General features: G+C 41.9%; 1 protein-coding gene across 2 annotated transcripts in view; it reads right to left on the reverse strand.

Moving 5' to 3' along the window:
* KANSL1L (KAT8 regulatory NSL complex subunit 1 like) overlaps positions 1-23,535 on the reverse strand; it is a 147,028-nt gene that overhangs the window by 71,282 nt on the left and 52,211 nt on the right. The gene's annotated exons all lie outside the window — the stretch shown is intronic.

Raw genomic sequence — 23,535 nt, forward strand, 5'->3', positions numbered from 1 at the left:
GGCTCCACAGGGACACAAGGACTGATAGGAAGAATAAAGCTGATCACACAATAGTGGAATTTCGAAGGAAGGTTCATACAAAAAGTCTTTACACTTGATGACTTGATAAATGTTGTTTGAAAGTTCTTCAACATTCCATTTGCTTTTAATTATTCATTTTCTAATGAATATAATTTGCTTTTAATTATTAATTTTGTAATGAATATAATTTCCCAAACAAAAATCACATTCACTGTTAGAAATTCGTTCAAATTTTTTTTCCTCTTGTTTGTTCCAATATTATTATTTTACTATTATTATACAGGATTTATATAGCGCCAACAGTTTGCGCATCGCTTTACAATATGAAGGAAGACAATACAGTTACAATACAATTCAATACAGGAGGAATTAGAGGGCCCTGCTCGTTAGAGCTTACAATCTAGAAAGGAGGGTCAAGTGAAACAAAAGGCAATAACTGGGGGATGAGCTGATGGAGAAAATGGAAGTACAGTTGTTAGGTGCGGGTAGGATAGGCTTCTCTGAAGAGGAGGGTTTTCAGGGATCATCTAAAAGTTAATAGAGTAGGAGATTATCGGACAGATTGGGGAAAGGAGTTCCAAAGGATTGGAGAGGCTCTGGAAAAGTCCTGGAGGCAAGCATGGGAGGATGTGACGAGGGAGCTAGAGAGCAGGAGGTCTTGAGAGGAACGAAGAGAGTGATTAGGTTGGTATTTTGAGACTATGCTAGTGATGTAGCTGGGGGCTAAATTGTGGACAGCTTTGCAAGTTGTTGTTAGGATTTTGAATTTAATTAGTTGGGTGAGCGGAAGCCAGTGGAGGGATTGACAGAGAGGAGTAGCGGACACTGAGCAATTGGTAAGATGGATGAGTCTGGCGGCAGCATTCATGATGGATTGAAGGGGGGATAGCCTGTGTAGAGGTAAGCCAATGAGAAGGGAATTGCAGTAGTCGAGGCGTGAGATGACCAGGGAGTGAACTAGGAGCTTTGTTGTGTCATTGGTTAGTGCAGAATATTTTCCTCACTGTGGTCGAAAACAGACATTGATTGGACCCCACTAACGATTCGAAAATCGAATGAATGAAGGTTTTTGAACAAAAATTCTTCTAGTGTATGGCTGCTTCTGCTCTGTTGTTACCTTTGAAATTTTTAGGCTAGAACACAGTAGAAAGCGTATTGTGTGCAGGAACCAATAACGTTCAAGTCTCAAATAACCTTTTTTAGCAATCATAGCTAGCATTGACATAACAAATCTCTTTGCACTGCTTCTGAATAAACATGCAAACTATGCAATTCCATATGCAGCAAATTATCTATAACAAGAAAGAAGCAATGTTCTATTTTGGTGAAAATCACAGTCTAAAGCAAAATCTGCTGTGTGACCACTGACGGAGTGAAGTAAATGGAAATACACACACACTAAATATAGCGCAGTAATTGTGACCACACACAAACTCTCTACCCTTTTCCTTGTGCCAACTCCACTTGCCAGCTCTTGTCTGTTATAGAAGTTTTTAACAGGCATGCATTTTTTTTTTCTTTATCTTGACCTTTTTATCTCTCAAAGAAAAAATGCTACATTTGAAATTAGCCGTTTTTGTGTTCTATTATGTTTAAGAGAAAATACTGGGTTTTCCTTTAGCACACATTTCAATGTGAACTTGAGCTTTACCCATGTAGGAACAGTTATCACCTTTAATAGCCAAAAAAAAGCCTCCTCTGTGTGCCTTTCTGGTGTTACTAAACCCAGGAGCCTGCATTCACTATGTCTGGTCTCCCAAAGTACACAGAACATTGAAATGCAATAGATTTAGAAAATACAAACTACTCAATACCTTTTCTTATCAGCAGTTAGAGCAGTCTTGTGACCTCTATTAGTTTCTGATTAAAGCTTGCAGGAGGAGATTTCATTGTCCTGTGATTGTCCTATAAAACTGCAGGACCCCTGACCCTCTGTCGGGACAGTGCTGATTGGCCCTCTGCTGATGCACTCCGCCCAACAAAAAAAAAAAAAACACCAAACTGAGCATGTGCAGCTTATCCCCTGGCCTATGTTCTATCAGGAGATGGTTTAGAGATGTTGAAAGAAGGGGAGGAACAGAGAAGACAGGATTAAACAACCTTTTTGCACAATGCAGTGGATTAAGCCCTTAGGTTCCACATGGAGTATAACAAGCATGCTTTACTGCATATACATATAGACTGATTTAACTGTTGTGGGTTTAGTAACACTTCAACTTTGTTATAATGACTTAATTTAACATACCAGGGCAGTTTGCGGCAGTTCACTACAGTGTGCTATATTGTACGTTTTATTGCTCATGAGCATACATTAAGGCAGCCCTGCGAACCAAAAATCAGACCTGCAGCAAGTTTGGTCAATACAGCTCACTGCAACCTGCAGTATTGTGCTACATTGCAGCAGTATTGGAAATTTGCATTGGGGTGCTAGTCACTATGAGTGGTACCACAGTCCACCAACATATGCAGCACGCGTTTCCATGTGAACCATTTACAAAAACTTGGAGCAACGCTCAAAACACGTCAAGACTGCAGTCCAAAGCACAGGTCAGGTGCCGACGTTCAAACAAACTCATCTATCCTAGCTGAATGCAATTGTAAGGCAGAAGGTGGAAACACCACACACACTGGTAACCCAGCCACTATATATAGAAAGAAAGATATAGCTTAAGCCTAAATTCCTCCTGGCTATGCTCCACTGACATGTCTCGCCCTGCCTACAGGGCTTATTCATAGAGATCTCTTGAAATTTTAAGTGGCTGACTGGTGAAAAGCATCCTTCTAGGATGGCCTCAGTGCTGCCAGTAACTGAAAGATATCCGATTTTTTTTGTGGAACAGTTCAGCTGAGGAGGACAAGGCACAGAGATCTCCAAAGTGCTCATGACTGTAGGTTTAGGTTTCTTCATCAGGCATGGTAAATAAGTGTGGACAGATTAAAAAAAAAACACATTTCATTTATTTTAGATTGTAAGCTCTCATGGCAGGGCCCTCCTAACCCTCTTGTGTTGAATTTTATTGTAAGTATGCTCTCTCTCTTTATTTTGTAAAACGCTGCAAAAACTGTTAGTGCAGTTCTGAATACTAATATTAATATTAAAACATTTGGGTTTATTACAAACTCTTGAATGTAATTTTAAACAGTTCATCAATCTGTCTTTGTACTAACCTCCTGTAATCCCCCCCCCCCACCCATTCAGCATTCAAACTGTGAGAGAAATGGGCATCACTATTAGCCAATCAGACTTTACTACATCGGTGTGAATCCAACAAGCTTAACTTACTGATTGGAGGAAGCATAGAACTGATTTCAACAGTGATCTGTGGGTTTTTCCCTATGAAATCAAAACTCGCGTTGCTCTAATTACAACTACAAAAGCTTGTGTTGCTCTAATTACATTGAGGAAATTTAAATAGTCAACTCCTTGTGTACTGTCTGGAAGCCTGTTTTACAGTGAGTTGAAAAAGTATTCATAACCCTTAAAATGTTCCACGTTTTGTCATGTTACAACCAAAACGTAAATGAATTTTATTGGGATTTTGTGTGTATTCAACCCCCTTACTCTGATACCCCTAACTAAATTCTATATACATATATATATATATATATATATATATATATATATATATATATATATATATATAATATAGTGGAACAATTGCCTTCAGAGGTCACCTAATTAGTAAAAAGGGTCCACCTGTGTGAAGCCCTCAGAGGTTTGTTAGAGAACCTTAGAGAACAAACAGCTTCATGAAGGCCAAGGACCACACCAGACAGGTCAGATAAAGAAGTTTAAAGCAGGGTTAGGTTATAAAAAAAATATCCCAAGGTTTGAACATCTCATGGAGCACTGTTCAATCCATCATCTGAAAATGGAATGATTATGGCACAACTGCAAACCTACCAAGACATGGCCATCCACCTAAACAGGCCAGGCAAGGAGAGCATTAATCAGAGAAGCAGCCAAAAAGGCCCATGGTAACTCTGAAGGCTTTGCAGAGATCCACAGCTCAGGTGGGAGAAACAGTCCACAGGAAACCTATTAGTGGTGCACTCCACAAACTTGGCCTTTATGGAAGAGCGGCAAGAAGAAGGCCATTGTTGAAAGAAAGCCATAAGATGTCCGGTTTGCAGTTTGCGAGAAGCCATGTGGGGGACACAGCAAACATGTTGAAGAAGGTGCTCTGGTACGATGAGACCAAAATTGAACTTTTTGGCCTAATAGCAAAACGCTATGTGTGGTGGAAAACTAACACGGCACATAACCCTAAACACACCACCCCCACCCACCGAGAAACATGGTGGTGACAGCATCATGTTGTGCGGATGCTTTTCTTGAGCAAGGACAGGGAAGCTAATCAAAGTTGGTGGGAAGATGGATGGAGCCAAATACATGGCAATCTTAAAAGAGAACCTGTTAGTGTCTGCAAAAGACTTGAGACTGGGGCGGAGATTCACCTAAAGCAAGACAACTGCCCTAAACACACAGCCAGAGCTACAATGGAATGGTTTAGATCAAAGCATATTCATGTGTTAGAGTGGCCCAGTCAATGTCCAGACCTAAATCCAAGTGAGAATCTGTGGTAAGACTTGAAAATTGCTGTCCGCAGACGCTCTCCATACAATCTTCGGAGCTTGAGCTATTTTGTAAACAAGAATGGGCAAAATTTTCAATCTCCAGATGTGCAAAGCTGATAAAGACATACCCAAAAAGATTTGCAGCTGTAATTGCAGTGAAAGGTGGTTCTACAAAGTATTGACTCAGGTAGGGTGAATACAAATGCACGCCACACTTTTCAGATATTTATTTGTAAAAAATTTCCTTCCACTTCACAATTATGTGCCACTTTGTGTTTTCTATCCCATAAAATCCCAATAAAATACATTTACGTTTTTGGTTGTAACATGACAAAATGTAGAAAATTTCAAGGGGTATAAATACTTTTTCAGGGCACTGTAGCTTATAAAATTGGCTGAACCAAATTACACATTTTTTTTTTCTTTTTAAAAGGAAACCAAAGAAAGAAGGGCAAAAAACGTATAGCGAGAGCACAGAAACCTGCTGGTTGCATCCCTGGGGCAGAATTTTATACATACACTATATTACCAAAAGTATTGGGGCGCCTGCCTTTACACGCACATAAAATGTAATGGCATCCCAGTCTTAGTCCATAGGGTTCAATATTGAGTTTGCCCACCCTTTTCAGTTATAACAGGTTCAGCTCTTCTGGGAAGGCTGTTCACAAAGTTTAGGAGTGTGTCTATGGGAATGTTTGACCATTTTTCCAGAAACGCATTTGTGAGGTCAGGCACTGATGTGGACGAGAAGGCCTGGCTCACAGTCGCCGGTCTAATGCATCCCAAGGTTGTTCTATCAGGTTGAGATCCGGGTGAGGACTGGACTCTGTGCAGGCCAGTCAGGTTTCTCCACCCCAAACTCGCTCATCCATGTCTTAATGGACCTTGCTTTGTGCACTGGTCCAAATCATTTGGTGGAGGAGGGATTATGGTGTGGGATTGTTTTTCAGGGGTTGGGCTTGGCCCCTTAGTTCCAGTGAAGGGAACGCTTAAGGCGTCAGCATACCAAGACATTTTGGACAATTTCATGCTCCCAACTTTGTGGGAACAGTTTGGGGATGGCCCCTTCCTGTTCCAACATGACTGCGCACCAGTGCACAAAGCAAGGTCGATAAAGACATGGTTGAGCGGGTTTGGAGTGGAGGAACTTGACTGGCCTGCACAGAGTCCTGACCTCAACCCAATAGAACACCTTTGAGATGAATTTGAGCAGAGACTGCGAGCCAGGCCTTCTCTGACCTTACAAATTCGCTTCTGGAAAAATGGTCAGAAATTCCCATAGACACACTCCTAAACCTTGTGGACAGCCTTCCCAGAAGAGTTGAAGCTAGTATAGCTGCAAGTGGTGGGCCAACTCAATATTGAACCCCATGGACTAAGACTGGGATGCCATTAAAGTTCATGTGCGTGTAAATGCAGGCGTCCCAATACATTTGGTAATATAGTGTTCATAACACACTCAGAACAAATAACTGGCTGCAAGGTCTTCTTTCTGGACAAGGTGCCTCAAATATTCCTGCTTCTATTATAGCCCCCAACATTATTTTCTTCCTAAGAATTTGTCACTTGGCAATTGACTTTTCTGTTAATTAACAACATAACTTTTGGCATGCATCATATACATTATACCAAAGGAAATGTATAACCGTAGAATTTATGAAGCAGATTTCAAAGCGGAAGAATCCAGTTATGAGTACCAGTTTAACCATTTTGCCCATTAGGAAACCCTGATGTAGATCTATGACCTGTGTAAATAAATGACATTCCTTGGTTCCACAGCATTGACTGGGAACAACTAACTCACTCAGCTCCTATTTGTAAGATCACTCAACTATAGCTACAAAGCTCAGCAAAAGGTCATTAATCTGCAAAACTAGTAATTCAGTGAAAACGCTCTGCTCTTGCCCCGGTAGTCTGCCAACCTGCACTTACTTTGAAACAGAATTTTTAAAAAATCAAAGGGAAATGTGAAATCCCCACACCACACTGCACATAGCAGATGGTTACGGCTCACCTCAAAACCCAGAGGTCACACTTCCAAGAAATATGGGGGAAAATAAAATAATGGTAGGACTGTCCCAATGTTGCACCTGTGTTCTCATTAAGTTGTCCTAAACTGTTTATTGAGCAGGTCACAAAAATACTGTTTCTTGACCACTAAAAAAAAAAAATAAAATAGATGCTTTTGTGTTAAAATGGACAACGTATACCACTGACACAAAATGAAATAGGATTAAAGATTAGCGTAGCCCTGGCCAGCAGCCCTTAAATAAGATGGAGCTACACAGTCTGGGCATTGTACCTGCACCTCATCGTGCCCCTCTGTCTCCCGATGCTGGATAGAACAGTGCTGTCTCGAGAAGCGCGCAGAAGGGAGGATCCCCCCACTGGACCACGGAGAATGGTGGCTGGAGGAGTGCTACAAAAAGGAAAGTGGGGAACTGGACTTTGCTGGTGTGGGGTATGAGGAGTTGAGAGCCTGTGATGAAGGGAACCATAAGGCAGCTGTGAGAGTGGACAGCACAGCTGCATAAAGATAGCACAGGTGAAAGGCAGAGCAACAAAAGACAACCACAAACAGACTGAAATACCACATCACAGAGAACCACAAAGGTTTCAGAAGATCTTGTGTTTTATTTTCAATATCAATATATTGGGACAATGTAAACTTTAAGGGCATTAGATCCCTTGCCATAGAAAGAGTGCCTCCAACTTAGCTATCCATTGGTACTGGCTATCCATTGTTCATTGGATCCATTTATCATCATGGCAACAGCATCAAGTCCAATCCTCGTGTCACTATGGCAATTGGGGAGAGATCCCTCTGTTGACTGCAACTAATCCCTCAATTGCCATGTATAAGGGACAGTGATCTTTCTAAGTTTTTGATCAGCATTGGGAGTTGAGATAATCCCTCCATCACAACAACATTTTGAAGGAAACTGGACCATGACCAGCTTCTTGATCACCAAGGCAAATTTATCAACCTCTCCATCACTATGGCAAGACCATTGACATCTCTTTTTGTCATAGTAATTGAACTAACTTTTTTTTTTTCTCTCCCCTGCCGTTGCCGAGATACAATGTCTTATCCCCACTCTCACTTTTCAGATGGTCCCCCACTTTGCAAGATCCCTGTGAGCATCCTCGGGGAAAAAATAGAGATGGGAGTGCCTGACAATCCCTAGTCACCCTAGATACTTGGAAATAGAGAGATCTTTCAAGTACCTTCACCATTAGAAGCTCCTTTGGTCACCATTCAGAACTGTCTAGACTGGTGCACCTGTGAAAATTCTTGTTTGTTCCTTGTTATGAGATGAAATAGAACACCTTAATTGAGACCGGTGCATACATAATCGTTGGCTGCAATTTTCTTTGGACACAGTCGCGTTGCGGTGAGTATGATGTGCAGTTGCCACTCTCCACATTATTTTAATGCATAATGCTTTTGTAACAATAAGTATGTACATGGATTGTTTGAAATGCACATTCCTCAATTTGATGTTATCTTATATCCATAATCATATCTTGCAGATGTAACTGTGGCTGGTGCATGCTCAATAAAATTACCCTGAAGAAGGAATCATTTCCAGATTCCGAAACATGTTGGGATGTTCTTTGCTGCATTGTTATTCAGTGGTTATACCCCAACACTGTCATACACGCGACAGACCTGAGCACAACCACCTACATTGTGCTATTATGTCACATGCTTTTATATATGTGTGTTGCCACCATATGTATAAAATGTTTGATGTACTATTTTAAAACTTTGTTTAAATAAATTATATATTTTTACCTTACTTTTCTCTCTACGTTTCATACTGACTGATCAGCTCTGTCCACCCAAATTCCCCAGGGACACTTTTCCTTTGTTTTTCCATAGCAATTGAACTAATACCAATCCTTCTATCTCCATGCCAAATGGGGCTAATGCCTCTGCTTCTTTGGCAGCCAAATGGTGACCGGTGCCTTTGCTGCCAAGACAAGGATAAACATCTCCCTTATTGCTATGGGAGTTTGACAAACCCCTCTACTGCTATGGCATCCCTGTTGAAACCTTGGTTTCCATGCCAAAATAGCTATGACCGATCCCTCATTGACCATAGCACTTGAACACTGACCAATCTCTCAATTACCATATCAAACAGAACTAAGACAAATCCCTCTGTTGCCATATCAACAGGGCGGGAGTGAATAACTACACTGCTAATGGCCAAATGCTTGCCTTTTTTTTTTTTTACTATGTTCATGTAATTTGTGCACTAAAAGCATTGTACAGAATATCTGGAGCCATGCTTTTTCTACCTATATCAGCAACCCCCAAAATGGACTTACACATTTCACAGGCATCAGTCACCATGGCAACAAATGAATGATCAATTCCTCTATCACAATTGCAATAGGGGCAGATCCCCTTGTCAAAAAAAAGACCAATCCCTCTATAGCCATGGCAATGAATCTGGGCCAGATTCCTACATCACCAAGGCACATGAACTGCAACTGATCCCTCTATTGGTGTGGAAATGGTGCTAATTTCTCTGTCACCATGGCAACAGTGCCATGACAAAGCCCTCTATCATCATGGCAATCATATGTATCCCATTCCATTACCATGGCAACCCTTCCATTCCTATAACAAAAGATGCAGCTTTCCCAATCACCATGTAGTTGTGCAAACACATCCATCCCTAAATTGAAGATCCCTCCATTGCCATAGCATGGGTCTAATCTGCTTTATTATCTTGTTGACAGAGGGACTAGTGGCAGTTCAACAGCCATGACAACAAAATAATTGTTCATGGTTTTGTTGGTATAGTAACAGAAGGCACAAACCCCTTCATTGGCATAGGCCCCATCACTCTGACGTTACTGCAAAGGCACTGTCACCATGCCAGGATAACACCACCATTCTATCACCACCAGTCTATCAGTTTCTCCATGTATATTATTATTAATAACCTACATCAAAATATATTAATACTGATCAAGAATAAAATAACCTGTAGGTATAAAGGTAGTTGTGAAAAAAAGAGAAACACAACAATTGTATATCTTATTCTTTTCTTCCTACATATTATTTAAACAAGATTGGAACTTCTTAGACTCTGAGACCACATAAAGCTACATCCTGTTTCCTAAGAGTGTTCAGTACACAAATCATAGCCCAGATCTGAGTGATTAGCCCTGACCTGTTGCTCACAGCTTAATTTATTTTACTGTTTTCTACCACTATTCCTATTTCTAATCGCTAGTCCACTTCCTGTGTGCTATAAAAAGAGATTGTGACTTCCATTTTAACGACTGAAGGATTCTGCTGTCAGGACTGAACATAGTGAGCTGCTGTATGCTCAACTTCCCAGATCTGGAATTTTGCACTGCATCTCTGACAGGTACCCAGCAAACACATGGTTCCTTTAGCAGTGCCCACATTGCTACACATTCTCTGCAGCCCTGTGTTGCAGTTTTCCTTTTCGATCCACAACCCGGCTATACTCACTGTTCCCTTGGTAGTGTCCACATCATTACATCAGTGTTAATTTTGGCAGCAAATTTCAATTTAGTTTTAGTCTTAGTCTTAGGATTAAAATGGCATTTTAGTTTTAGTCCCATTTTAGTCTTCTGCAAGTGTTTTCGTTTTAGTCGTATTTAGTCTACTAAAACTCGAGTACATTTTAGTCGACTAAAACATCTTACATTATAGTCGACTAAAACTCATTTTAGTCATCTAAATGGTCATGGTCAGGTCAGAGAGGAGGCATGTAATGCTGCTGCCTGCAGTCAGTGCAGTGAGTGCACACAGTGCTGCTCAGAGTGCTGGATGGGGGTCTCAGGTTTAAGGGTGGTCTCTGGTCTGACTCTGAACTGAAGTTGTTGAACAGGATGGGCCGGGCGGGCCTCAGCGGCCTATATGCACGCACACAGTCCTGGATGGATGGCGGAATCGGATGCCAGTGGTGACTGGTAAGTGGTCTGAGGGGACTCAGGGAGGCAGTAATAGCAGGCCAGACGCCACACAGGCGGAGCTCTGTGAAAACCGGAAGTTGGGTAAACGTCCCTGCCTCACATTCTCGTTTAGTTTTCGTTCATTAACGAAAACGGATTTGATTTTCGTCATAGTTGTCGTCATTTGACGAAAATGTGCTATACTTTGCGTCTCGTTTTCGTCAGTTGAAAAATGCCAGTGACGAAAGCGGTGACGAAAACGTTTTCGTTGACGAAATTAACACTGCTGTAAACACCATTGGCTGTAATGTCATTGCACATATTACCTGAATATATTACCAATATTAAATATTAGGGAAAAATATAAGAAAAGCCTTTTTCTTAATTGTTTAGTTTTCAGCAGCTTAGTAGATGCTCCTCACTTATGCGTATGCGGTGGTGCAATACATGTTTAAACTTTAATGTGCTGTTATTACATGCTTTGGATGAAATTGTGTTGCTGATATAGAAATGGCCAGCAGAGGAGTGTTAATTTTGATGATGTCAATTTCTTATTTAGTCGTATAGTTTAGTTTTAGTCGTATTTTAGTCTTAAGACTAAAATGCCATTTTAGTTTTAGTCGTATTTTAGTCATCTGAATTGTTTTAGTTTTAGTCGTATTTTAGTCGACTAAAATTGTGTTAATTTAGTTGACGAAAACGTATTAGTCGGTTTTAGTCGATGAAATTAACACTGCATTACATACTCTGTGCACCCCTAGATCTCAGCCGTCCCCATACAGTTTACACTGGCATCTGTTGTAGCTCTCTTAACACTATCTACAATTCCTTCTCTCAAAAGGTCCTAACCCACTGTCTATACTTTTTTCTTTGACAGCTTTTTACATACTGTTCACACCTTCTATTGCTCAGCCACCTCCTGGGTCTATAATATAGACTCCAAATGCCAGCACCGGTTCACATCCACCTCCACCCTAAACTCTCTCTAAAATAATTGTTTTCCACTTACTGTAAAATATTTTTCCTGAAATCTATTGAGGGACATAGGACATTTGGGTTATGCTGGCCCTTTAGGAGGTGTGGACAAAAAAAAAGGTTATGCCAGCACAACTCGCTTCCACACATTATGCTTCAGTTTTGCAGTTTAGCAGTACACAAGGCCATAACACAAAGAGACAGGACCTGTGTCCTCAATGGACGCCAAGACAAAGATTTTATATAAAGTACAAAAATCTTTTTTTTAATTGTCTATTGAAGAAGGTGGGAATTCTCAGACAAGGATGTGGAAATCCTACCACAAAGAGATATGAAGGAATCAATGCCTGCTAGAAAAAAAAAGTGAGAAAGCAAATATAAAAATGACCATGACCAGAAAACACACCGAGGCATAACCTGGTGTTCTCGATCAGGACAGTACCACTAAGAGAAAACTGCTACCTGAAAGGATGGTGGAAATTAACTAATACCATAGAGCACAACGAATCATCTACCATTCAGAAAACAGGTGCAGCAACAAACAAGAGAAAACATAGACCAACAGCTTTAGGTGGTCAACAAAATAGGATGTATACTGCCGTTTTGGGTTCTTTTTTTTATAATTTGGTTTTGTTTTGTTTTTTGATTTCTGTTTCATGTTATTTTGCCTTGTCTCAATTTATTTATAATTTTTGGTTTGTTCTGTTCTGCTGGCAGACTATGCAGTTTCTGGACATCCCCTCAATGACGTCATGTCTGGTTAGACCATTATATGGCTTCTGGATGTAGCATCAATCTTACAGGCTGACACATCTTCCAGACCTGGGCTGTCCGTGTCCAAGTGCCATCTTGGTGCCCCCTTGGGTGCTGATTGTTTAGACAATGGCAGTTGGAAAGGAAATGACCATGGGGAACGCTGTGGACATATTTTTTCTGGAACTAATTTCCGGCTCCGCCCACGGAATCAGGACGGTCCTCAAAAACACCCCAGGCACCATATTTAAACCCTATTCTGGAATTATTGGCATTTCAATGCCCTCAGTTCAAGGGGGACCACATTTTATCTGGTGATATATGACCCTAGGTGAGATATTTTTATAGGACATCTACTTTTGGGACTTATCTTGGGTAAAAATTTGGGGTTATCTGCATGAGACACATACTTTTTTTCTTTTGGTCGCTTCTTTCTAGATTTATTTTTTTATGCCCTGGATTGAATACATATATGCATTGTATATATTAATAGACATTTCTTAACCACTCTTTCTTTACAGGAGTGGATATTTATTGCCTCCAATCTTTTTGGATTTTTTTTTCTGAGTTAATAGGCGAAGTTTAGAGATATATACTGTATCTTTAGCTATTCCCCCATGTAGATCTTTATCATAAATTTAAGGGCGTATTAGTAAATATATATCCCATTATTTGTTTGAATTTATTGCAGTTACGCTTGGTGATTAGGCTCTCCAGGGGTACCTTTACCATGGGCTGCCAGGCGACAATGTCCTACCAGGACTGGATGGGGCATTTGCCACATTACGAAACGGTAAGGGATGGCTCGTGGTTTTTTTTTTCTTTTTTTTTTTTTTCTATGAGGACAGCAATTTTTTATGATTGTTATGGTTTTATTGGTTTATGTGTATGTATTAATGGCTGTAATTTTTTCCTTGTTCTTTTTTCTCTTTATAGTATGTATCATAATTTATTAGACAAATCTGATAATACATTTTTCTGATGAAGTGGGGTTCTGCGGAAAATCTACATTATGGCGGATGTATATCGCTGAATAAATTTTCAATCCCGTGCTTCTTAATGTGCGCTGACACTCGTGCATGAATACTTGAAGTTCCGGTTCCTATAAGGTTAGGGGTTGGAGCAGGGCAGGAGTGCAGAGAGCGGGAGCAGAAGAAGGAGGTGTCTTCTTTATGCATATGTCAGCACTGACCAGGCAGGAACACGTGGCTGAATCAAAAGGTGAGCACTTACAGCAGCTCTCTGCCTCCCCTCTGCACTGTGCTTCGGCGGCTCTATGTGAGTCTTGTAGCTGCAGCATTGCAGAGTGCTGGAGGGGCAGAGAGCTGCCAGAGCACGTGGCTGGAGGTCAGAGATGTGGCGGGTAAGGGGGGGGGGGGTGAACAGAGCTGGCGAGCTGGCAGGGGCACATGGCTCTATTCGGGCATGAGAGCTGCAGGAGGCACAGAGCTGGCATGGACATATAGCACATGGCTGAATCAGGAGGTGAGAGCTGCCAGCCAAAGCACATGGAGTTATGTCATGCCTGATAGCTGGATGGCTTGAGAGGGGAGACTTTTGAAGAGCACATGGCTGGATTAGGAGGGAAATGCCTTACAGCTGCAGTGAGATCCTCTGTATGTGTAAGGCAGCAGTGAATAATACAGATGGGGGGGAGGGGTTAAGAAGAGAGATGGAGCATGTGTCTGAAGCGACAGGTGGTGATGCAGAGAGGGGGGGGGGCACACAGCTGGATCAGACTGAATTTTGATCCCCCTTTTTGCATTCAGCACTGTCATACACACTCATACAGGATGTCACCTCCTGATCCAGCCACATGCTCCCCCTCTCTTCACTCCTCTCTGGTGCTGCCCTCTGATTTCACAGAAGCCACAACTACAGAGGAAGTATCAGGTTTCAATGGTTGCTGTCAGTGCATATTGAAAACTACATTGGGAAGATATGTAACCACCACAATAATGATTTGCGACGGAACCCCTGGGGACTTTTGCTAATGCTGTCAATTAGTGCACTGTTCCCCACTGGTCCTCGTCGCCTGTCTGAGTGCACGCAGTGGACAGAACAGCAACAACTCTTGCAAGTACTATGTTGACGTCAACCTCTTCTGCCCTGTACTGATTCCCTGTGCTCTGCCCTGGTGACCCCCCAAACAAAATGGCTCAAGGTCCAATGTGGCGTTTTGTGAGGAGAAGGAGTGAGGTACAAGAGGATAGTATACCTTCATCCACTACAGAAAATTCTGATAAGGCTACTGAGGAAGAATTACAACATTTTGAGTACTTTGCATGCACCAGCACAGTGCTTGACAACCCAAAAAGTCAGCCTTTACAGTGAAAGTTACCTAACTATGGGTTTACCATGGACAGGTGATCCATATTGTCCCATTCCATTGTGCATTATCTGTGGCAAACAACTTACAAATACAGCAATGGCTCCAACAAAACTGAAAATACACTTTACTACAAACCATGGCCATTTGGTATCTAAAGGTGCCGATTATTTCAAACAGCTATTGGAATCTCAAAACAAGCACAGATTTTGTTAAAAAAAAGTCTCTATTAGTAAAAAAGCACAGGAAGCAAGCTATTTGGTGGCAGAAATGATTGCCCAGAAAAGAAAAAAATCACACAGTTGGTAAAAATATAATAATGCCAGGACGTAACATTATTGTAAATCACATGCTAGGAGCAGCTGCAGTAAAGGAAATTGAAAAGGTTCCAGTCTCAGACAGTACAATAAGTTGGCATATTGATGACTTCACATGATGTTGACGAGGTCTTGTGTGATATCCTTAAAAAAAAAAAAACATCTTCTCTATCCAGGCTGATGAGTCCACTGATATCACCAATGCATGCCATCTTGTAGCATTTGTACGATTTAAAAATAGCGGTGAAATACTTTTTCTGCTGCAAAGAGCTGCCTGAAACAACCAAGGGTCAAGATATATTTCATATTTTGTCTGCCTATCTGGAATCACAAGGCCTGCCCTGGAATGGTTGTGTTGGAATCTGTACTGATGGTGCCCCATCAATGGTTGGCTCCATGAAAGGTGAACTTTATTAAACAAAGACTAGTTCACTCAAGAATGTTTCAAAAGCTTTGTGAAAGCATTAAGAAGGACCACGTAAATCTCCTGCTACATACAAAAATCAGGTGGCTTAGCAGAGGGCGAGTTCTCCACAGAGTGAGCTGAAAGAAGAACTAAAGGAGTACTTTCAAGAAAATAGGCCAGATTTTGCAGAGTGCTTTGAAGATAAAAAATGGCTGCAGAAACCGGCATACTTAGCTGACATTTTTAATCACATGAACCTGCTGAACAAGTCTCTGCAAGGTTCTGGAGAAAATATCCTGACTTCAAGTGACAAGATACTTGGATTCAAAAGTAAACTGAATCTTTGGAAAAGCCATGTTGCTAAAGGAAATCTGGAAATGTTTCCTCTGTTGCTTGGCCTTGGAAGTGAGGAAGGATACCAGCAAGTTTCAAGTCTAATTGAAAGCCACCTGGATGTACTGCAGAGCAAAATGGAATATCATTTTCCTTCTCTTTCAACACAAATTTATGATTGGGGGAGGAAACCTTTCTCTGAGTCTTCTATTCAGTTCGAGAACTTACATTTAAAAGAACAGGAAGAAATTTGTGATTTGCAGGCTGATCGTAGCCTGAGCATGAGGTTTGATAATGTATCCAAATCAAATTCTGGATTTTAGCCAAAGAAGAGTATCCTACCCTTTACAGAAAGGCATTGAATGTTTTGCTGCATCTTTCTACTTCCTACACGTGTGAGAAAACTATTTCCTGTTTAACAAGCATCAAGAGCAAGGAATGAAATTTTTTAATTTTAATTGAAGACGAAATTTCTGTGTGCTTATCTCAAGTTTGACCCAGAATTGAGCATCTGTGCAGAAAACAGCAAGCCCAGATTTTTTTTTTTTTTTTACAATATTTACTCTTTCAAATTATTTAATAGAATCTATTATTTGATACTGTTTTTTTTTTTTCTTAATTTTTTTTAGGGGTTCCCCGAGATCTCAAACTTTTTGCAAAGGGTTCCCCGAAGGCAAAAATGTTGAGAAACACTGCACAAGCAATGCAGCCCACTCCATCCCTCCTCCTCCATGCCCACTTACCCGCTAAACACAATGGGGGTGGATATTACATGTAGCCCAATGGAGGCTTCACCTCCCTCTTATTTTAAGACACCGGCTGGAGGGGCATGACACAGCCTCTAACTGGCCGAAATCCACCCACACCATGGTATTGCCAAAAAATAATACAGATTTTATTTTAAATATATATTTGTATGACAATTTAAAACAGTTTATTGAGAATTTATTTTTACTCTGCATTTTAAAGGCAGTTTTTTTATTTTGAACATGTGACCAGCAGCAGGGGACTAGAAGCTCCTCCTGCTTAGGTTTCCCTATAGAAAGGCTGTGAAAGATCTGGGTCATGTGACAGCTGTATATCAATTATGAAAACGGTACCTGATGTTTTTTTTTTTTATTAAAGAATTACAATGCCATCATCCATATACCAAAATAGAAAGGACAATGCAAATTAACAATTTGTGTTTAGTATCACTTTAACACTGCTTAGCAGAGGAAAAGTTTTGGAGTTTTAAGAAAAAGGCAAGTAAAATATAAGCAGCATTATTTTAGTTCTGCTATTTAAATGAGAACATGTAACAATTTTAAAGTAGGTGTGATGCCAATTTGGCTGCAAAAGTGAAAACACACTCTAAATGGAACTCCTTTAACCCTTAGTGCCGGTTCACACTACGTCGCTCCGACTTAGGGGGCGACCTGTGAAGTCGCGTGCAGCGCGACTTCGGCGCGACTTGCATGGACTTCATGAAATGAATGTCTATGCAAGTCGCCTCCAGGTCGCCCCGAAGTAGTACAGGACCCTTTTTCTAAGTCGGAGCGACTTGTGTCGCTCCTATTAGAACCGGTCCTGTACTACACTATGGGAGCGACGGTGCACGACTTGTCAGGCTGACCAAGTCGCCTGACAAGTTGTACCAGTGTGAATGGACACTAAGGAAAAGAAGATTAGATAAACAAGAAATGTTTAAGCAAAAGTATTCTGTTTACAATTGGAGGCTTAAGGAAACATCCTTAACCCTTGAGTCCAGGGAGAGGTCAGTCCATAATGTGAAGGGTTTACCTGGGGAAAAAGTCATCTCCCAAGATATATACAGGCATACGACAGTCCTCCAGCAGCATATGTATATGGAGAAGAGGAAGGAAGGTAGCAAACCTAAACCCCTATAAAGCCCCTTTCACACATACGGTCTGAAATGATGCCCCATGCAACTCTATGGGGCAGCGGATGTCAGTAGAGACATGTCAGCTGACATCCGATCCGATCCTGTCTGTCCAATCTGGACGGATGGAAACCCTATTTTCCATCCGTCTGGCGGATCGGATGAGAACGGACAGGTGGTCCGTTCTCATCCGATTCCCCCATAGAGAACAGCGGGGATCTGACACGTCCGTCTCTGCACACAGAGCGGAGATGGAGCTGTCATCCGCCTGCTCAGCGGGGATCGGCGGATCAATCCCCCGCTGAGCAGAACGGCTCCGTCGACGGAACGGAGCCATGTGAAAGGGGCCTAAAAGTTTAACTAAAGACAAAACCTTTTTTTTTTTTTTTTTTTTCGTTTTGGATACAACAGAGAGGGATTAGAACACCTGCCAGTTTGTTTACTTAACGCGTTTGTTACTCCAACACTTTATATTCCTGATATGTGGCTGCTGTACCATGTATGTGTATGAGAAAGTATCCTGTTCTCTTTATGTGAAATCCCTGATGTTCCTACCAGTCCCTCTGCTTTCCTGTTAAAAAACTAACCACACTAAGCAGGAGAACACACCATGGTCAGTTCTCTAGCTATGCTGGGAACTCTGTGTGCTCTCCAATGATCAGACTTGTCCTGACATCCCCCTACTACACAGTAATTCACTGGGAAGCTCGGTGTGCTGCTGCTTCTCCTGCTCCCAACTCTTATGCAGCTGAGAACAGAGGGAATGTGATCATTTTAAAAAAAATAAAAAAGGTATTTATAATGTATTTTTATATCAATTCAAAATAATGTTTTGCCTTTTATTTCTATTTTAAAATGAATGGGTTGTTTTACAAGGTGATCGTTTACAATCACTTTAAAGAATAAGAGTTTATTAGTTTTCAAATATAAAATACAGACACAGAGAGTGCTGGTTCACACTGCCGCTACCACTAAAGTAGCGTCGCTTCCAGCGCGACTTTGACGCGATTTTGACGCGACTTTGGCGCGACTTTGACGCGACTTTGGCGCGACTTAGCGCGACTTTGACGCGACCTAATCGCGAGGCAACTTTTTATTTGGCCAATCACAATCTGATGTCTTGTGACCTAATTTCCTTTTCCTGTGTTTTTTTTTTTACATATTTCCTTTTTCCCATGTGTGCAGTGTTGTGTGTCTCACATAGCTTTGTTTGTCTGTCCAGAAACGTAAAAAAAAAAAAAGAGCTTTTTTCCTATAATTTTTAAGAAGCACATGCCTCCAAAGACACCCAAAAAATGCCCGTAAAATGTCTGCAAGAAAAAAAGCCAGCCGCAGAGAAGCCGTATTCCTGAAAATATAGTAAAAATGCTGTTTTTTAGGGGTTCTGGACATGCTACAGAGCTGAAAATTGACAGGTACACTTTTTAGACCCCCCAGACACTAAATAAAAAAAATGACATGCCTGCCTAAAAAAATGCCCGCTAAATGCCTGCAAGAAAAAAAGACAGCTGGTAAGACACTACAAAAAATTATAAGAAAAATGATTTTTTTTTAGGGGTTCTGGACATGCTACATAGCTGAAACTTGACAGGGACACTTTTTTGACCCCCCAGACACTAAATCCAGAAAATGACATGCCTGCCTAAAAAAATGCCCGCTAAATGTCTGCAAGAAAAAAAGCCAGCCGCAGAGAAGCCGTATTCCTGAAAATATAGTAAAAATGCTGTTTTTTAGGGGTTCTGGACATGCTACAGAGCTGAAAATTGACAGGTACACTTTTTAGACCCCCCAGACACTAAATAAAAAAAATGACATGCCTGCCTAAAAAAATGCCCGCTAAATGCCTGCAAGAAAAAAAGACAGCTGGTAAGACACTACAAAAAATTAAAAGAAAAATGATTTTTTTTAAGGGTTCTGGACATGCTACAGAGCTGAAACTTGACAGGGACACTTTGTAGACCCCCCAGAAACGAAATCCAAAAAATGACATGCCTGCCTAAAAAAATGCCCGCTAAATGCCTGCAAGAAAAAAAGCCAGCCGCAGAGAAGCCGTATTCCTGAAAATATAGTAAAAATGCTGTTTTTTAGGGGTTCTGGACATGCTACAGAGCTGAAAATTGACAGGTACACTTTTTAGACCCCCCAGACACTAAATAAAAAAAATGACATGCCTGCCTAAAAAAATGCCCGCTAAATGCCTGCAAGAAAAAAAGACAGCTGGTAAGACACTACAAAAAATTAAAAGAAAAATGATTTTTTTTAAGGGTTCTGGACATGCTACAGAGCTGAAACTTGACAGGGACACTTTGTAGACCCCCCAGAAACGAAATCCAAAAAATGACATGCCTGCCTAAAAAAATGCCCGCTAAATGCCTGCAAGAAAAAAAGCCAGCCGCAGAGAAGCCGTATTCCTGAAAATATAGTAAAAATGCTGTTTTTTAGGGGTTCTGGACATGCTACAGAGCTGAAACTTGACAGGGACACTTTTTAGACCCCCCAGAAACGAAATCCCAAAAATGACATGCCTGCTTAAAAAAATGCCCGCTAAATGCCTGCAAGAAAAAAAGACAGCTGGTAAGACACTACAAAAAATTAAAAGAAAAATGTTTTTTTTTTAGGGGTTCTGGACATGCTACAGAGCTGAAACTTGACAGGGACACTTTTTAGACCCCCCAGAAACGAAATCCAAAAAATGACATGCCTGCCTAAAAAAATGACCGCTAATGCCTGCAAGAAAATTATGCTCTTTTCTTGTTCACTGCCATTTTTTAGCAAAGTCGGATGACAAGTCGGATTACAGGTCGCTTCAATTAAGATAAGGAGGCGACTCCCATTGAAGTATATGGGACAGGTCGGATCACTGGTCGCCTGAAAGTAGTACAGGACCCTTTTCTGAAGTCGGAGCGACCTTAATAGCGGCAATTAAGACGGCACTGATTCATTTACATTGGTTTGGTCATGTCAAGCGACCTGGGGCGACCTGGGGCGACACAAGTCGCCTCGTGAGTCGCCCTAGTGTGAATGGGGGCAGAAAGCTTCATATTGTCATAAATCCAGATAACATTCCCAGTTTGAAAAACAAAAGTGGTGAACTTGCTCCATGTTGGAATAAGACAGAAGGATAAAAAACCTGAAATTACATGACATAAATCTTCTGTCAAGGACCCGTGGCGGGTAAGCATGTTAGAGCTTGAGGTCTAGGCATATACTGGGTGTGTCACAGGGGTCTCCACCTGGGTCTTCGAGTGGGTGACAAACCCAATTCAATGGAATTGGGTTTGTCACCCATCCAGCTAGGCCTTTCCCATCCATTCAATGGATGGGAAAGGCCTAGCTGGAACCTCGTGCTGAAAGTTTCCGAAGTCAGGAGAACCGAGGAGAGTTTGGAACCAAGGAGAGTCCGAAAAGAATATCCAAGTACACCAGTTAGCCATGCATGTAGAAAATGTATCATGTTGTGCCAACAGCTCTTCCAGATGTATGCAAGCGAGAGAACACCTGTCAATTTTTATTTCTGTCTGTTTCCCTGTTAGGAAGATTTACTCTCTATTTGTGCTGTTTAACATTGTCATCAAAAGTTAAAGTAAAAACATCCCAAATTTTGGGTTGACATCAGAACAGCAACAGAGGAGAAATCTTCTAGTGGGGACACTAGTTTGGGTTGGTGACCCTGGTGATACCAGGATTCCCTCACTTTGAATAGATTTCCTCTTGCATCCTGTTTTGACTATGTGACTGGAAGTGAAGAGAAATCCCCCCATTGGAACACAGCTTGCACAAAAAATCCTGGCAGGAGTTATCTCTCCTTTACTCTCTCAAAAATAAAAAAATAAAAAATGGTGGTAGAATACGTGGCACAGTTTTGCATCTTCCTCCTGGGAACTGGATAGTTTTGTCCCAGTACCGCCTTAGCCTTACACTGTGGAGCTGTAAAGAACTCTGATGAAGATGACCCTATAGTAACAGGGGTCCCAGGGTCTATGTTGCAAGTGTCTGTCATTCTGGAAATACAGAGAACTCCATGTCAGCAATGGAGGAGTATGGGCTGAGGTAGCCTGATACAGCGGTATTGCCTTTTATGCGTCCACAAAAAGAGACATGTTGCACCTCGCACAAGGCCCAAAATGAGGCAAAGCCTTGCATACTCAAACTCAGGCAGCTGGTGCTGATGAAAGTCTCAGTGGGCTGGAGGTGACAAAGTCATTGTAGGTGGGCAGCAGAACTGAACCAGAGACTGGAAGGTCCACAAAGCTCTTCAAAAGTAGGAGCAGCAATGACAAGATGCTTCCTCTAGGTTGAGTGGAGAAAGTTCATGCGTGCGCAACACTCCACCTATTGAGTATTAAGCACACAGCTGGCCTTACAGTACTTCGGTCTGCAGAGACTGGTTGACACCAACATTTTTTACTACTGTTCTATACCTGGAGAACACTCTGCAGCTAACACAATACACTGAGTTATGTGAACAGTCCAGTGCCCATGTTACAGACAGCCAGGCGTGGTCGCCGTTATGTACCTGACATGGGATTTGAAGCTGTGTACTTTAACATTCTGTTCTGTTATCCTACCTCTGAGCCACACTTCAGCTCATATGGATCTAGTCCTGTTAATCTGGTATTGCCTGCTGCACTAGGGGGCTGGACTTCACCTGAGTATACTCCTGTCTCTCATTGTCCACCTGAAGCTAATTGCTCAATTAAGCAAGCTATTAAACACTGCCTCTCGCTTAGAGCAGTGTCAGTTCATTGCTGATCTTTGTTCCAGATTGTTCCTGTTTGACAGCCTTTGTTCCCGTGTTCCTGTTTCCCGAGCGTGTGTTCCAGACTGACTCCGGCTTCCATCCTTACCTTCGCTCCATGTTGTTTCTGCCACCTTACCTTCCTCTCATCTCCTGATCCTTATCCGGACTCGTGTCATCCAGTGACTACAGTTATCCCTGGACTTCCCTTCCCATTGTATTCCTGCCAGTCCTGCTTATTGAAGCACCTTCCCTGCCAAGCCCCCGTGCACAGATTCACAGCCCAGGTGGCTTTCTTACCTGGTCACCTTGGACTGTGGATATCTGCAAGGGTGAGCGTACATCTCTGCGTTACAGACTCCAACAAAGGTAAGCCCCATGACATAATGAACTGACCATATGGAGTCTGCAGATATGTGCAAGAAGCTCACCCAGCAGGTGTCCAGCCTGGCCCAGACTGTGTCAGAGTTGCAGCAAGAGGTGCTGATACTTAAAGGCACAGAACTCCCAGCCCTGGAACCTGCACATCCAGAACCCTATGTCTTGTTACCTGACAGATTTGATGGTTCCCGTTCCTCATTTACAACCTTCCGGATGGATTTTGAGCTCCTGTTTGTCCTTAAGCCCAGGACCTATTACAGTGACTTTATCAAAGATCATTCTGCTGTTAATCTGCTTTCTGGAAGGATGAAGACATGGGCATACCAGAAGCTGCAGGAGAAAAGTCCTATCTTGGACAATTGGGAATTTATTTATAACTGCCATGGACTCGCAGTGTCTCACCTCCCAGAAAGCTACTTCCAAGCCTGCTCCAGGTCCCCGCAGACCTCGGATACCTAGGGAAAAAGCAAACCCATACAAATATGACTCTGCCTAGTCACGGTACAAGCCTGCCTGCACCAGCCAGCCTGGTCACCCTGACACCACTCCAATATGCCTTGATCCTCCAGAGGTTAAAGAGGAGCCCATGGAGATCGGCGCCGTGCGCACCAGGCTGTCTTCCAAAGAAAGAGACCATAGGAGAAACAGTGGCCTTTGTTTCTATTGTGGAGAGGGAGGACATTTTATCACATTTTGCCCAACTCGTCCATCCAGGCCTGAGGCTCTTCCAGTGGATACCATGCAGATCCATCCTGTCTTCCCAGAAACACAGCCTGGAAACTGCCAAGGTTGCTGCCAGCCCTGTCCCCGTTCTGTGTCTGAAAAGGGCACCCAGACTATGGCAATCGTTGAAACCAATACCTCTGTGGAAGTCCC

This window comes from Pelophylax lessonae, assembly GCF_965119305.1.
Source record: "Pelophylax lessonae genome assembly, chromosome: 6".
Lineage (NCBI taxonomy): Eukaryota > Metazoa > Chordata > Amphibia > Anura > Ranidae > Pelophylax > Pelophylax lessonae.